Below are 18,215 nucleotides of genomic sequence, written 5' to 3' on the forward strand. Positions count from 1 at the left end.
TGCTTGCTGCGCCTCCACCCCTCCGCCTGCCCCTTTGCAGGACTTCTGAGATGAGGATATACTGCCACCAGGTGGCAGTCCTGCCACATTGGTTTGGAGCTCTGAATGTACAAACTGAAGTAGAGATGAGAATCATTACTTTATCCTTCTGTCTATAAAAGAATAGCTTATCACTACAGTAGGTGAATGTAACGATACTGCTCATATTGCATTTATGGAAGACATATTATAAACCAAGCTATTAAATTATTAAGACCTATATCCATATCTATAAATCTATACCTATACCTATATCTATCTCTATATCTGTATCTATATCTATATACCTGTCTCACAAAGTCTTAGACGGTTCCATTCTTAATTTCACGGTCATTTGCTTTAAGCTTTGGGATATTTACCCAAAGGATTATTTTTTTAAAACAGGGGAAAGTGCACGCACTCCCCTATTACCATAAATTATGCACAAATTCCCACATTTGGGGAAATCTCAGAGGTCAGCACATCGGAGTGCAATGGATAAGCCCCGCCTGGGAAAACCACCTTTGTGATCACGGTATCTGCCCTGCCAGGTAAGCAAATTCAAAAGATTTGAATGAATAAAAAGGCGAATTGAACATAAAGCTTCACTTTTATACTTAAAGAAAAAGATTTTTTTTGTTCCTGCAATTATAAAGTATTTTAAATACTTTTTCTTCCTAGCTTAATTAGTAAATATAACTCTTCAAGCATATCACTGTACATTTAGAGTAAAGGATACATGTTATATAAAACCGCTATATATTACCAACTAAACGGAGCCCTGTCATTGTAATGGTGATTGGGAATGGTGAACAAACATCTTCCTTCGAGTTCTCAGCATTGCAATGAAAGCGGTTTGAGAAGAGTTCCTCGTTTATAGGGAACATGACGCAGACCTCGGCAACAGTTTTGAAGGACATCAAATTTGTCACTGCTCAATGCTGGCCTGGGTCTGTGATTTCTGTGTTTGTCATGCAAATATGGGGTCTTTGGCATTTTAAATATTTTAAAGATAGTAAAGAGGACTTTTCCTTAAAATGTAAATGCTTTTCCTTTCTTTTGTCTTTACAAAGGGGCTGTTACTAAGGTGCCCTTCGTCAGACGGTACGGTTCAGGGCTGGGGAAGGAGGAGGAAGGGCAGAACTGTGAGGAACTAAAAGGTTTAACAAAAAAAAAAATTGTGAGAGGAACAGGGGAAACAAAAAGAAGGCGCTGGCTAAATTGGCAAATTAGGTGACTGTTAAGACTATAATATACCAGAAGCAAAGGGAACTCGAACTCCTAAGTGAGCTTTGGGTAATGGCTGAATAAGAAGGTGGGAAGCGTGGACCTGGTATACTGGAAAAATGAAGACCAAGGGCCAGGAGCAGGGCTCCTCACAGTGAATGATTGACCACCAGACTCAAAAGCCCCCTGGGCCCAGAGCCTGGGAATCTGCATCTCTGACATTCACGCCAGGTGATTCTTCCAGGCTCCCAAGGCTGGAAAGGGGAAGAGCCTGAAGGTCAAAAGTGCTGTGGTGATAGATTTGTAGGCTCCTCCTGGGGAGGAGATGCTGAGTAGTTTAAGCCTGTGCCAAGAAATCTGAGCGCCTCGTGACCTAACCAGCTCTATAAGTGTGTACATTAAACGCTCCTGCATAAAAGAAGGCTCAGGGGTGGGCAATGGAGACCCAGGTTCAATTCCCAGTGCCTGCCCATGCCAAAAAAAAAAAAGAAGGCTCAGTCATTCCTCGGATCATCTGTGTGTACTGGCAAGAAGTGGGGCTCGGTAGGGAGAGAAAGGCGAACTTCCAGAAAGAGGAAAGGTGATGTCTTTTCATGCTTAGAAGGCACCCACTAAGTAAACTCAAGCTCTCTTTTCCTGGTACTCTTGGCTGCAGCTCAGCTGAGACTCAGCCATACTAGCATGAGGGCTTGGTGGCGCCCCCTGGAGATCTTCCAAGGACTAGCAGTAAATGAAGCTTCAGAGGTCATGGGTTGGTCAATAACACTGATGAATCTGGAGGCCCAGAAGTCCCATGCGAGGGAACTAGGACTTTATCCAGACTTCAGGTTCAGACACATATACACCAGTCTGACAGGCAGGGACAGAAGAGGAAGGGATGGAGCTGGATTTCGAGGAGTGACAAAGTGGGTCCCATCAAGGAAGAATCTCCATAGGTGAGGATTCAAGGTTTCAGGGCCAGGGGTGGGCAGGTTGAATGTGGTGGCTGTTCCTGACCCCACCCCAACCTAATCTCTCTTGCTCTCCAGCATCTTTAAGCCTTGGAAGGAAAGGGCAGAGTAGTATAACTGCCTCATTGGTGACTCAACTCCCTCCAGCCTTTTGGGGTTACCCTTTCCTTTAATTAGAATAATAATAATGATAATAATTCCAGGCCCCTCATCTAACATACTGTGGCAAATCCTAGGCTCTCCATGAGATTTCTGTACATCCTGGGACTTACACTCTCATGTTTACTATTCTTCAACTTCTTGCTTCCACTGGCCCCTAGGTCTGTTAGCCAGCTGGGGTGCCTCCTGACGTCCTTTTCCTCACTCCACACCACTTAACTCAGGCTGTTCGTGGTCCCTCTAACCTCAGTTCTCTTGCCAAAAGTTGAGGATAGCAGAGTATTACTATTATTTGGGGAAACAGAGGGAGGTTCAAACTATAGCACAGCTCAGGAAAGAATAACAACAACCAAAACCTCAGCACTGAAGGGTAGGCTCTCCGTGCTGACAATTCTTAACCGAAAAGGCTGACTGTTCATGGTAGTTTGTGGGGATGTGCGGCCTAGGGAAGGAATGCAGTAGCAATTCTACTACATTTCTCAATGGATACCCTTAATGAGAAATCTATTTTATTTTCATTTGTCTCATTGGGCTGACCCAGTAACAAATGTTTAAATAAATCCCTACTTCAGAGGTTTTTCTAAGGAGCTTGACTTCTCCTTATTATCTTATTCCCAATTACCTTAGAGTCACTGATTCTCACCTTATATAAAGAGGTTCGTTATGACTCTAGCAGGGATTTTTAGATTCCAAACTTAATTGATATATTAATTATAGAATGAACAGCTATAATTTTCAGAGACCAGGTAGAAGGATTATTTGAGGAGTCTTCTTGGTGGCCAAAATCAACTTGGAGAGCAACCAAACTCACCATTTAACGGTGCTCCATTCACCTTCATTTAACCATCTCTTCCTGAGCACCCAATAAAATATAACAATATAGCACTGTGACACTTTGTCCCAGGGTTATTTGTTGTAGCATGAGCTATGGCAGCTGCACCCAGCCCCCAAGTGACATGTATGTTTAGTCATGTTGCCAGCATGTTGGTCCAAACCACCCAGCTCTTCTTTTATACAGCCCTTTGCAGAGCAGCTCCTCAAAGAGTTATAATTAGCATTTTAAAAGTGCATAAGCAAAATTCAAGCCACACAAGCCTACTAGCCCAGCCTCAGAAAACCCAAAAGCCTCAGAGAAAAGCCTTTTAAAATGATTTATAGAATGAATAACACAGAGGAATGTACTTGGATTGAAACAAAAAGAAGTAAACAACAAAAAAGACCAAGAAGTATGTGTGTGGGAAAGCATTATTTTTTGTGGATGTTGAGGATTATGTTTAAATTTAGGAATTTAGTTGGAGAGAGTGAATGGAAGCCCAGGGAATTCCCCCCATCCTGCCCTGCTTTCTGTGACGTCCTCAAAGAGTGGCTGGTAAAGCTCACTTGTGGGCTTCAGGGAGATGGGAAACTTGGCTTGTTCATTAGGTCTTTGGAGAGGTCCCCTAGCAGTGAATGGTTGCATGTGCATCCCACAGTTAATTAGCTAAGAGTTCATGGAACGCTATATAGTTACCAGGTCAGGGAAGCAGCTAATAAGAGAGGTGCAGACATAGTTTCAGCTTTTGAGGAAAAGGGGAAAATGTGTATGAAAATTGGAAAAGCCACTGAAGGTGAATAATCAACATAGCTGAGTTTAGGTAATGGGATGCCACTTGAATTTGCTTTCATTTGACTTTAAATTGTGAGTCAAATAAAATAAAAAATCAGGGGACATTTGAAATGCCAATTCGGAGTAGAACATTTTTCTGTATTTCTGGCAGTCATAAAATTAGCTGTTCCTTGTGAATTATCCCATGGAATCACTGCCATTTATACGACTAATGGTACCCTACACCCAATACCCTACATTGTACACAAAATCATGTTTTAACAAAAGTGGTTTAGATGTAGTAAAAGTAAATGTTATTACCTAACCTGTTAACCATGATTATCTAGACGCTAAGCCAGATCACTTAAAGTTATACAAAGTGTTGACCGATGCACCATGCCCTTTGTTAACCACTTTGCCTCCTTCTCTCATCTGACATTCACAGTCTTCCTATGAAGAAGAGTTCTGGGTTCAAAACAAATAATCTGAGGCTTGCACATGGGCACTGCAGTAAGGAGTGAAACCCTTGCTCACAATCACTCTGCCAGTCCAGCCCTGCAGCACTGGAGGAGGTTGGTGGCCCCTGGGGAGTGGAGAAGAAACCTTACCGAGCTATATTTTGGACTCACTGCACCCTATACAGGACTGGTGCCCCAACATTGCAAGTAGCTCTGAATGTGAGAGTCATGGCAGCAGTCTCATTCCTGGACCTGAGGGAGTGAAGGATTGCAGGTTGGCAAATATGTTTCTCAGGTATTTACAAAGCAAAGCAAATCCTGTAAAGAACATGTTAAATATGTCTGTAAAGAAGAAAAGCAACTTTTACATTTACTCCCCAAGGAATATGCAACTACCTTTCCCCTCTCTACCTCACCACTACCTCTTTTAATCCTGAATTTTAAAATGACAATACAATCAATGCTTAGATTGGACTCATTAAAGGATTATTTTTAGAAGAGATTTAAAGAATTATTCAGCCCACCTGTGGCAATTAAGGATCCTAGAGTGCTCTTGTGTAAGCCCCATGGAGCTGGCACCCCATGTGTTGGCTGGCTTCCAGTTCAGGTTGCTATATATAGTCTGACTAAAAGTTCTCCCGAGCAATTGAGACTGAGCCATTTTCATTTTCCAAGTTTGCATGTGGGGTGACCAGTTTCTTCAGGGGCCCTACCTTTTGAACGTGACTCTTCCATTGCTCTTTCAGCCTGACCATCTATAGAATGGAAGGGATTTGCGAGGACAAGTCATTCAATCCCTGGGATTCAACCTGACCATCTATAGAATGGAATTATTTATGGACAGCTGCCATGAAAAACAGCTAATTACTGAACTACTCTGGCAATCTGGAGTACTACATGCCATCAGTGTCTTCCAGCCTCAGGAGGATGGGAAGCAACATGAGCAGATGGTATTTTTCCACTGAGTGTGGAAACCAGTGGTGGCTTCGGCTTAGACAAGGTTCAGCAAGAGAGGGCATGGGCGCGGAATGAGCCAGAACAAGGCCTGTGGCAGAGAGGGCTTACCTAGAGATGGTCTCCAAGACTCTCAGAAAGGTCTGTCTTTTCTGGTCCCCTCTAATGGCACACTGACACACCCCCTCCCTCAATGGGAATTTGCAGCAAAAGGGAATTTGCAAAAAAGCTATAATTACCTAAAATCATTTCCAATAGTCATAAGAAGGGTAATACTGCATTTTTACAAAGGATGCAGGTGTCTGTTTTCCTGTACTTGGAAGATTTGTATCTTCCAAGAATGTTTGGTTTTAACATATGGCTTTCAAATTTCAAATTTCAAACAAAATTCAAGCTTGTCATGGCACCTTCTTTGTTAAACATTTGTTTGCTTCTTTTGTAAGAGAAACAACCACAAAAAACCATGTCAGTTTTGTAGAAACCACCTAAAAATTGAAATGCAGAGTAGTGAATATACAGTTTTATTTTTCCTTCTAGATAACTTTTGCATTTTCCTCAAACCATAAGGTGAATAAGTGACACAGGAATCAAGAACTCTTTCTGGATGTTTGTCATATATGTAAGCTCTCCTCTGTAAGTAGAGGCAAACATCAAAGACACACACAGGTGCACACACACACTCACAATTGTTCAGGAATTCTAGGCTATGAATATTTCTTTGCCTGTAACAACTATCTTTAGAAAAAGTCAATTAGGTCAGCATACTGCCAAATTATGACTCTGACTGGACTTAGCAAAATTCTCACATCTATGATACCAAATTGGCTTTCTATTTCTGTTTCTGTCTTTCAAGATAGTATTTTTCAAATTATGTTTTACCAAGAATTTTGCAAAAAGCAAATGCTATTATCTAAATTGTTCAGTGGTTATCTATATGTTAAACAAGATCACTTAAAGACTCTAATGCTAATGATCAGAATCTTTTTAAAGTTTTCAACTCATAAACACCTTAATAAGTATTCTGGATGTGCATAAGGGTACTACTTTACTCTCAGAAGAATTTGAAAATTTTCAGCACATTTTCCATCTAAATGTTTTTCTTCTGGTTATTCTTGGAAAAGGTAGCTGCCCTGCCCTTCTGATCCTGAGGCAAGGCATGTAGACTGCCCCACACAGGTCTGCTCTTAGGGTACCATCTCTTTGGAACTCCCCAAGATTAAAAATGAAATCTGCCCTCTTCAGAATTTTTTTGGAAAGAGGAAGTTCTAGGATTCGATTCAAGTGAGGGATAAGCCATTATACTTTACTGAAGACGTCAATCTAAAGGCCTGATCTCCTGAAATGGCAAAGAAACATGACCTTCTTGCTGTGTAAGGGATTTTTAAAAAGCAACATGGTTTCCTGCAACATTTGTTTCAAGACTATGCTGAAGTTTTCTAGAAGAGATGTGATCTTTAGGAATATTTCCCATCTTCCTTTCCTCACTTTGGAAGATACACCAAAGCTGGAACGTTCTTACTTTTCCCCAGTGCTTAACTTGACAAACAAATGAATAAAAATAAATAAACAAAAAAAGCACCCTAAATGGTCCCATCTGAAACACCTGTGATTACTCTGTCAAATGCTAGGCGAGAACATCAGGTAAGTGCTTCTAAATACCACTGGATGATGTCCATAGCTGGCCACCAGGCAGTTAAGGAGCAAATGGGCCCTTCTATATCTTTCTCCATGAACTGTTTCTTCTTCTTGTTTCCTCTTCCTCATCTGAAAGTATCTCTATCCTCCTACTTATAGGATTTGGATTCAGGTCCTTTGCCTCTTAATCCACTAATTGCTAGTTGTGTGTCTGAAAGATATAGGAGGTCTGCAGGCCTCAGTTTCTTTATTTATGAAAAGTGGTTGAACTCCTATTCCATAAAATGGAATATTCATGAAAACTGTTGTCTAAACTGAAAGATGGCATGCAAACATCAACTCAAGCTAGAAATTCTGGGGCCATCCTCTGGTTCTCTCTGCACCTTGGCCTGCATATTGAATCTACTTCTTTTTGGCCACTCTCATTGCCTAGACCAGGTCAGGCCTTCATCATGTCATTCTAGGAACATAGTGGTTGCTGGTCCTGACCCACCTTTCTTTTCTTCAATCATTTGCATTCCTGTTAACATTCTTATATCGAGTGTCATCATGCTATGCACTCTTGTTTAAGATGTTGAGTCACTCTTTATTATTTGTATACAGAAAACTATTACATCTCTTTAGCTTGCATGCAATTTCCCCATGATCTATCTTCAATCCACTATTTTTTTTAAACAGAGGCAGACACCGGGAATCAAACTCGGGTCTCTGGCATGGCAGGTGAAAACTCTGCCACTGTGCCACCATTGCCCACCCAAACCCACTTTTAAAAATATATGTTTTCATTGTATCCACTCCAGTCTCACTGGGCTCCTATTTATTTCTCAAATAAAACCATTTCATGTTCTTGTTTTTTTAAAATTTTTCCATGATCATGGGATGTCCCTCTCTCCTGCCAGTCAGTATATAAGGTGTTCTTCAACATATATGTCAAAAGATACCTTCATAAAAAGAGAGAGAGAGAGAGAGAGAGAGACCTCTGTGAAGTTATTCTAGAAAGCTTCTCTCTACCCCCTGGCCTCCCCTTAGCATATTCTATGTGTGCCACTCTCTGTTATGGCCTCGGTCTTATTCTGTCCTATATAGCTTGTATTTATTTAGCTACCAGAGAAGATTTTGCACTCTTTCTGGGTATGTATTCCCTCATTCATCTTTGTGTTTCCTTCTTCCCTCAAAACATTTGAGAGTTTTGCAAGACTACATGCTTGGCAAACATTTTTTGACAAATAGAAAAAGTAATAGTAAAAACTTAAAAAAAGTAATGCTCTCACTTTTGCCTGACTTTCTAGAGGAAAATTGGAGCTCAGAAAGAACCAGCAATATGCCAGAAGTTACCAGAACCCCTGGAACACATAACCTGGTGTCACTTTCTCCAGGTCCTAAACTCACCTGTATTATATTATTATAACTTTGTAGTTCTTTCAGTACAAAATGTGAGTCTCAGATGCAACCATGGACTATGACAGTTAACTAAGTACAGGTGTCCTCAAAAGCCATCTGTAATGAAGGCCATCTTGAGCTGCTGCGTGCTCACTAATCCCTCGGGCTGTGGAGCAGAGCAGTGTCATTCTAAATCAGTTTGACTAGCAGCAGCTTTGTTTAGACACCTGCTCCTCTTCAGTGACCAAAGGTAACTGATATCTGTGTGCTTGTACGTGCTCAGACAGGCTTCCAGTCCCAAACTGACAACTAAAATTATCCTTCTTGAGGGATCTATTTGAATCTGACATTTGCTCATTTATTTTCTTCAAAATGCAGTGGAGAAACCAAGAGACTGCTCACTACTAACCTGGAGGTGGATAGAGCTCCACATTTTCTCTCACCCAATACACATAGGCATTGTTGCAGTTTGGGGAGTTTTAAGAAGACTGTGGGGGCCAAGCAACCATGCATTTCAGAGGAAAGCAGGAGATGCTTGGAGGCTGAAGAGGTTTTTTTATATGCCTTGTAGAATTCCTCAGGAGATGTCCATGCTTTGGCCCATGCTGTTCTTGGCTACAGTGTCCTCCTTCCTACTCTAGCCAAGTCTTCTTTGTCCTTAAACTTGAGTCTGAGATACCATCCCTTTTTCTAGGAAGCCTTCTCTGGTTTATGCAAACCATATTGTCTTTCCTTTCTCTGAACGTCTCATACTTATCTGATCAGTTCTGCCCAATTTGTATTTTTTGGTCTCTCGCTGATTGGAAGATGTTTATTTGATCTTCACAGCCAGATGAAAGCCTTTTTTAGGGCTGAGATTATGCATCTCTTACTTGGTTAATACCTCTTGGCTGATTAGAAGTCATTGAAATCAAGTAGAAGAATATAATTGCAACTTCAGCTACTACATCATCCTCTTGATGCCCTTAAGTCATCCTTTAAATTAAGTCAATCTTTTAAATCTAGAAAAACAGACTGGATTGTAGATTGAAACATATATCCTGGAAGGAAAAGAAATTATGACAAAGAATCTTACACCAATGAAAAAGTAAATAATTTGTGGGTGTTAGTAACCCAGTATGAATGATATTCATAGAATCTCAAAGGAAAGGATCTTAGAGATGACACATTTTTAATCCTATTAGTCACAGGGTGATAGGAAAGTAGCTATCAGAAAAACCCTTCAGAAAAGAACAGAGGATTCTCACTAGGGGGCATATTGAAGCAAAGAAGATTGGAGACTATGATTTTCCCCATCGGATGCTTAAATTTTTACTGAAACTTTTCCAGGCCATAGTGTTTAAAGCATAAGGTTTCTAACTCTCTTTTCTCATTAAGTTTGAGAATATGCTTCAACATTTAGAGATTAAGAAATCTATTTGTCTTTAGTGCCCTATTAAGAATATTTAGTGTTAATATTGTTTGGAATTTTGTTTTCATGTAGAAAGCATGAGTTTATAGCTTTCTTAGGAAAGCAAACATTATACATTTGCTAAAGCAAGGTGATGAGAACTTTGATTATTAATTCAATAGGAATAAAACCAAGAGATATGTATGCAGCAATTCAACTTCTATAACGAAAGAATAGATCTATGGAATCATGCAATTTTATTGCTGGAATATACCTTGCAAATGGGCTCAAAGGGAGCTTAAAATCAGCAAAGATATTAGATTTATTTTAGATTTATTAGATTTATTTTATAAGGAAATGGAGAATGATAAAAAGAGCCATTGGGAGTTATGAAGAAGAGAGACTTTGTTTTCTTCCAAAATTAATTAGGGGGTTAAAATTATATTAGGCTATGGTTAAATATGGCTTGATGAATTAACAACATCAGTTAAACTAGCAAAGTTTTATATTACAGTGTGTTGTAAACCTGGAGTAAGAGAATTTAATGACATCACTAAGGGTTTTCATTTCAGAAAAAGGAGTTTTAGTTGGTATAAGGAGTTTTTAATTCAGTAATCCATTCATTCACTCAGGAAATATTTATTGAGCACTAATTATGTGCCAGATACTGGAGATATAAGAGTGAATAAAAGTCAAAAAGCCTTATCTTCATAATTTGTAGTAGGTTGGCACACAATAAAAAGAAGAAATAAAATAAACCCTAATGAAAACAAGAAAGGAAGATAGAAAATGAGATATGGGAGATTATAATTTTAGATAAAATGGCCAGAGAAGGCCTCACAGAAAAATTGTACTTGATTGAGTAAAGGCCTGAAGAAATGAGAGAGCCAAGTGAAGATCATGGGGAAGAAGGTACAGGAGGTCCAAACACCCTGAGGCAGAAACGAGTTCTTGGTTACTGAACAGCAAACAGACTAGAATGGTGTGGTAGGCCAAATAAGTACCCCAACAAAAGACAAATTCTTAATCTTAATCTGTGTTTCTGTGGGAATGAACTCATTTGTAAATAGGACCCTTTGCAGATGTGTTATCAATTAAGGTTTGGACTCATTTGAGAATAGGATCTTCTAGAATCCTATTTAGGTGTGGCCAAACTGAATCAAGGTGGTCCTCAATCTATTTGAAGATAAGAAATTAGAATGCAGAGAAACCAGAAGTCAGAGAAAGTCACAGGAGGAGACCAAGGATACTGCTATGTGATAGAGGACTGCCATCACCAGAATGCTACCGAATTTGGGGAGGAAGCAAGCCAGGCCAATACCTTGATGCTGTCTTCTAACATTGGAAACTGTGAGACAATTAATTCATGCTGCTTAAGCCAGCCTATTGAGTGGTATTTGTCATAGCAGCCTTGGCAAACTAAGACATATGAGTAGAGCAGAAGAAGTGAAAGGAGAGTTCCATGAGAGGAGGTTCACAAAGTCAGGAGCGGAGGACTGATCTTTGTGGGTCTATCAAAGGATTTTGGCTTTTAGCTTCTTGGAAATTTTGAACAAGGAAGGGGTGTGATTTGACCTATGTTTTAATGGTATCCCTTTGGCTGCTGTGTTTGAACACAGAGAGAAGGAAAGTAAAGGTGGAAGCCAAAGACCAAAGAGAAGACTATTGCAGTCATCTAGGTAAGAGACTGAGGGACTTAGGACCAGGGCAGTTGCAGTGAAACATAAGAAGAGGGACTCTGGATATGTGGTGAGGATGAGGCTAGCAGGATTCCCTAATGGATTGGGTGTGGAGGGTGGGAAAAAGAGAGGAGTCAGGGTGATAGCAAAGAGCTAAGCTTCCAGTTGGTTCATCATGGGAGATAGTGTGGGGGGAGGCCCATGAAGGAGTAAGGGAAGTGAATGCATATGAAGATGCTTATCTTGCTCAGTGGGAGGATATTGACAACATGTTTTATAAAATTTAATTACTAGAGATGCTTATTATTAATAACTTATTAATTATAAATTTAAGGAAGATTAAAGCGCTAACACTATTATATAAAAAACATAGTTAAGTATTTTCATTATTTGGGGGTGGAATACACTCACTAATCAACCTAGAAATCATAAAGAAAAGGATCGAAAGCTTTGAGAACAAAAATGCTTATGTACTTATATATATCACAAAGAACATCATAAACAATATTTTAAAATATTGAGACACATGACAGAGGCATAGATGATAATTTTGGTTCATATAATGATGTCAGGATTAATATCCAAAATTTACAACTAACCCATCAGTGGGCAAAATATGGGCATTAAATTTAAAAATGAAAAAATAGTTAATAGATATGAAAAGATGTACAACCTGAAGAATAATTGGGGGAATGCAAATACAAACAACAATGAAAAATTGTTTTTTATTCATCAGAATGGAAAAAATTAAAAAAATGAAATCATATAAGTTTACAAACTCTTGTTGGAAATATACGTTTTGAAACTTATCTTGATAATTTTGCAGTATCTGTCAAAATTGCAAATGTATATATCTTCAACTTTGTTATCCTACTTTGAAATATCTTAGAGAAAGATTCCCAGATATAATCATTGTTTTGCGGCATTGCTTATAATAGGGTAACTTGGATAAACCTAAATATACATCACTTGGAACCTGGCTAAACAAACTATGTTACATGCCCACTATGGAATATTCAGCAATATTTATAATGAACGAAACAATATTTAAAATGTAGTGACACAAAATAAAAACGTTACACCCTTCAATATTAATATGATCCTATTTCTGTTCAAAATCCAAGCTATTAATTGCATATGAGCTTTTAATAGAAAATGGTCTGGAAGATCTGAGCTAATCTTGCAAATGTGTTTAGGGAAGGGAGTCAAAAGTTTGAGAGTGGGGAGGATGTAGGGCCTTTTACTTTATATTCTATATACCTGTGCTTTGTTTTGACTGTAAGAATGTAGTAATTATATTTCTTTTTGTCTTACATTGCCAAGTTGCTATGACGCATACCATATGTTCTAGTTTGCTAACTGCCAGAATGCAACATACCGGAAACAGAATGGCTTTTAAAAAGGGGAATTTAATAAGTTACAAGTTTACAGTTTTAAGGCCACGAAAATGTCTCAATTAAAGCAAATCTATAGAAATGTCCAGTCTAAGGCATCCTGGGAAAGATAGTTTGATTCAAGAAGGCCGATGAAGTTCAGGGTTTCTCTCTCAAGTGGAAAGGCACATGGCGAGCACAGCCTCTACTAGCTAGCTTCCATTCCAGGCCTCTTGCTTCATGAAGTTCCGTGGGAGATATTTACCTTCTTCATCTCCAAAGGTCACTGGCTGTTGGACTCTGGTTCTCTCATCCTTCTGTCACGGCTCTGCAACTCTCTCCTCAATCTCAAGTGACTCTCTCCAAAATTTCTCCTCTTTTATAGGACTCCAGTAAACTAATCAAGACCCATGTAGAATGGGTGGAGACATGCCTCCATCTAATCACATTTAATAACTACAATCGATTGAGTCTCCGTGGAGATAACCTAATCAAGTTTCCAACCTATAGTACTGAATAGGGATTAGAAGAAACCATTACTGCCACAGGATTGATTAGGATTAAAACATGACTTTTCTAGGGTACATAAATCCTTTCAAACTGGCACACTGTACGATGGGTTGGCTTAAACAACAGTAATTTATTGTCTCATGGTTTCAGAGGCTAGAAATTCAAAGTCAAGGCACTGGGAAAGCCATGCTTTCTCCCTAAATTCTGTAGCATTTTGGTGCTGGCTTGCTGCCATCTGTTGGGTTCCTTGGCTTGTGTTTCTATCTCCTGCTACACTGTGATTTCTCTCACCTTGTGTCTGCTCTTCTGGTTTCAATTAACTTCTTGCTTCCTCCTGAGTGGCCTTCTCTAACTTCTGGCTTCTGGTTTCTTCTCTTTATAACGTCTCCAGTAATATGGGTTGAGACCCACTCTGATTCATTTGTTCACAGCTTAACCAAAAATAACATCTTCAAAAGATCCTATTTACAAACGGTTTCACACCCACAGGAACACAGATTAAGATTAAGAGCATGCCTGTTGTTGGGGTACAGAATTCAACCCACCACAGAGCATGCCTGTTGTTGGGGTACAGAATTCAACCCACCACACTTGTGTACATGTGTTGTTAGGAGAATAAGTCATGTGTCGTCCTTGCGATAAGCAAAGAACACCTGGACAAACTCTTCTGGAGAAGAAGCTGGGCTTATTGGGCTCTGAAGGAAAGAGGAACAATGGCAGAATTGGCAACATTTTCCCAAGTAAATACAGGGAAGTCCCTTGAGGTTTTAATGAAGTAAGAGGCAGTGGGAAGGGAACTTCTGAACAAGAAGAAGAGGGATGTTTGACTACATTCTGTGTTGTGCTGTAACGTCCCATTCTGAGGTATAGGAAGTGGTTGAGGTTAAGTGTGTGAGTTCTCAACAGACCTAGATTCAGACACCAATTCTTCTTTTCGCAGTCCTTTTAATTTCTCTGCAAAGAATATGTATTACCCATGTAATGAAAGTAGCATTAGAAGATAGGACTAAAATGTTTTTAAGAAGTGATGTAAGAAATAGGGAAAGGTAATGCCATGAAGTTGTGGGAAAAAGAGAAAAAAAAAGAGATTCAGTGACAAAATGGGAATGATAGCATTTAGGGCAGAGCTTCTGAATAGGAGGTCCAAGAGTAAAGGGTTGACTTAATTGCTATCACTGAAAAATTAGGAAATGTAATTTAAATATATAACTCCGGTCTCATCTTGAAAAATCTGAAGATCTTGAAGATTGGGCTCGAGTTCCCATGCAGAAAAAATATCCTTTGCACAGCCCTGAGCCCTCAGACAACCGGTTACCATCAACACAGTTGCACAATGATGGATCCCTTATGGACCTCCATCTCAATAGAGGTCACACCATTGTGTTTCAGACACATGGCTTGGCTCGTGCCCTTCTATTATGTGCCTGGGCACTGCAGACATTTGAATTTACCTTCACTGATTTAAGAAATTCATGAAAGGAAAGATTAAAGAGCATAGTAATAATGATTCTTCAATAGAAAGTTAAGCTACCAAAGAATGAAGCAGCCAGTGATATAAGAAGTGACAAATGAAGAAGGCCTGGGCCACAGGGGAAAATGCTGTAAATCTTTCTCAGAGGCCCAGCAACAAGACCCATTGGGATGTCCTAATACTTTGGAATCAAACTTGCCAGAATTAATTGTTTTATTGGGTCACTCATGCCAAATGCTGGCGGGCAAGAACAGACCCACTCTAAGCTGAATATGACTGAGTCTAGAGATGCAAAAATAATCTTATGTCGTATGAGACTTTTTCCTTCCAGTTCACTGCTTTCCTTGTCTCCCTGCCAAACCACCCATATTTCTACCTTTGGTTTTGTGCAGCAATGTTTAAACCCAATGGACTTTTTTTTTTTTTTTTTTTTTTTGCTTTAATCCCTTGTCAGTCTCTCAGTCCACTTGATCTCAGCATGGACATCAGCTTGTAGGAGCCCATCTATGATTCTAAACTGGCCACTAATTATTTTGGTCTTTTCTTAGGCTCTGTCTCCTTTCTAGCACCTTACAACTTTTCATGGCTGGATGTGCTCCTCAGGCCTCTGACAGACTCAGACAATAATATCAGCATCTGCAACCCTGGGTTTCTTTCCTATTTGAGCAATAAAACTTTGTGTTCCTGTTTTATACAAGGCCCAGGATCCTGTGGGAAGTAATAAGCCTTGGATATAGACACGATGAGCTATCGATACAAGAAGGACTGGGGAGTAAGTTTCATTTAAGCCAGAGGAAATTAAACATTCTAAGCTGCTAACATTTTAAAGACTGTTCTATGAGGTTTTGAAATAAACTTGCTTCAAAGTGGTCAAGAACAGTAGAAGGCATGACATGGATGATGGGAAGGTGTGAAAAGTGGTGGGGAAATAACAAATGTGCCAAAGGGAGGGTTGGGGAAGATATTTATTGCATTCAGGACTGTTGAATTAACTTGCACAGAAAAATATAATTTTGTCGTTAAGGTCATCCAAGACATGGTATGCCTGAGAAGATGCTGATGATATGACAAATATCCTAGTGTCCAGCTGAAAATGATAAAGTGACCAGTGCAGAGAAATGAACTCTCAGGAAAGATATTTACAAGACAAGCTTGTAAATATAAAATGTTGATTGGAAGATGCATCCACCTTTAGCTTCAGTAGCCCAGTTATAGCTTAAATAGCAACCATCCTTCTGGAAGGAAATAAAAAACTTTAACAAAGAAATAATGTGATACTAGCTAATTGTTATTTTTTTACCCCTGCCAGACACAGTAAGTGCTTTACATGCATGATTTAAGTTCACATGCCTACTTACAGTGACAATATGACGGATGTTGTGGTAGATACAACACTAAGATGGCCTCCATGGTCTCCACTCCCTGGTGTTATATCTTATGTTATCCCTGCCTCATCCCCCCCACCAAATCCAGGTAGAACTTCTAATTTGCTTTCAACCAGAAGAATATGGCAAAGATGATAGGCTGCCATTCCGATGGATTATATTATTAATATAATTAATAATTATATTAATTATATAATATAATTAAGTTATATTATACAGCAAATGTGATGGGATGTCACTACTATGACCACTCCTGTGATTCTATAAGACTCTGTATTAGCAAACTGAGTTTAAGGGAGATCTTCCTGTTAGCCTTAAAGAAGCAAACAGTCATGTTGAGAGGGTCAAGGAGAAGGTCAGGTGGCAGGAATAGCAGTAGACCTCTGGGACCTGAGAGTGGCCTCTAGCTAACAGTCATAAAAAGCTGGAACCCTCAAATACCCAGACACAAAGAAATGGATTCTGTCAACAGCTTGATTGAGCCCAGAAGCAGATTCCTCAGCCAAGCTTCCATATACAACTCTAGCCTCCACTTTGATGTAAGTCCCTGAGTAGATGACCCAACTAAGCTGTGCCTGGACTCCTGGTCTACAGAAAGCATAAGATAATAGATGTGTATTCTTTCTCCAAGTATGATAAATGCACACATTCCCCCCACGAAGGGGATCAGCGCCCGTCAGCATGTATTAGCTCTAGAATTACCACAGTTATCCAAAGGATGTGTATTCTTTTAAGCCACTTAGTTTGTGGCAATTTGTTCTGTAGCAATAGAAAGTTTAAAAAGATGTACTGTCTTCAAGGAAAAGTGGAGTCTAGAAGTTGATAACTTACTCAAGGTCTCACTGCTGGGATGTGATAAAGCTTGTGATGAAATGCAATCTGTATCCTGCATTGCTGGGTGTTTAACTACTTCTCTATTGCTTTCCCAAGGCTGGAAGCCAAGGGAATAAAGGAGTTACAATGCATTAAAGATTTAAGAGTGGAGGGGGAAAAGGCTATAGAGAATTTGAGAAATAAAAATTGAGACGTGGAAAATATATGTTGGGGTGGAAAGGGACTAGAACAGGAAAGTCTTCAGAAAACAGTAAAACCGATACAACTGGTCAAGCTGCCCCTGGTGCCAAGTCTCTCTCACAGTGACCGTGTTTCCCTGGGGGGATTAAGATCTATTGAGAGGATCTAATTTTGACCCTGTAGCAGATCACAGTTAGTAGTTCATGTACCAACAACCAACAGTTAGAGCTCTTCTGTTTCTACTTTTAGAAGACAGGAGATGGCAACAGAAAACAAGTGATTCTTCCAGTGGAAAAAAAAGGTGTGTGAACGATGTGTTAACTGAGGAGTTTTGGTAACAGGAAAAGGTATCTCTGTAAAAGGACACTGTGAGTTGGATGGGGAATAAGAGTAGAAATCCCAAAAGAGAAATCAGGGAAATAAACAAAAAAGTCACCAATTTATGTCACTTAGTTAGAGAAACTTTTGACTCCTCAAAGTAGTTCTGACTTTTTTACTCTCCTTCACTGATTTTTGTTTATTTCCTTGATGGCACTTAGCACAATTAGAACAATATTTACTTTGTCATTGCTCCACAAGACTGGAAAGGGGTCTGTCTTGTTTATCACTGACTTTACAAAGCCAAGCATAGCTGTGCCTGGAACATGCTAGAAGCTCAATGAACCCAGAATTTGCCAGGCAAATGAATTAAAGATCCACACACCTGTTTTTACATAATGTAAAGAAATAACTTAAGAAATGAGTTGAGGATGAGGCATGAGCTCAGACAATAGCTGCAGTAGGACAGTAGCAACAGATGGAAAATTCACAGAACCAACTTTCCGCTATAGGCTATAGAGTATTCAGGGTTGAGTGCAAATCTCTGACAAACAATGGAGGTAGGGTGGAGGGAAGACCACAGTGCTGGGTATTTCAGTTTTGCTAAGGCTGTTGAAATGCAATATACCAGAAATGGAGTGACTTTTAACAATGGGGATTTATTAGTTTACAAGTTACTGTTCTAAGGTCATAAAAATGTTCAAATTAA

The 18,215-nt window shown here is 39.5% G+C and overlaps 1 non-coding gene across 1 annotated transcript; it reads right to left on the bottom strand.

The window, feature by feature from the left end:
• Window positions 1-420: 420 nt before the first annotated feature.
• LOC143668666 (U1 spliceosomal RNA) lies at window positions 421-577 on the bottom strand. Its single transcript, XR_013168530.1, has one exon. It is a non-coding gene; the product is annotated as a U1 spliceosomal RNA (small nuclear RNA).
• Between the last annotated feature and the right edge of the window lie 17,638 nt (window positions 578-18,215).

The sequence above is a fragment of the Tamandua tetradactyla genome, chromosome 24 (assembly GCF_023851605.1).
Source record: "Tamandua tetradactyla isolate mTamTet1 chromosome 24, mTamTet1.pri, whole genome shotgun sequence".
In the NCBI taxonomy this organism is placed as follows: Eukaryota; Metazoa; Chordata; class Mammalia; order Pilosa; family Myrmecophagidae; genus Tamandua; species Tamandua tetradactyla.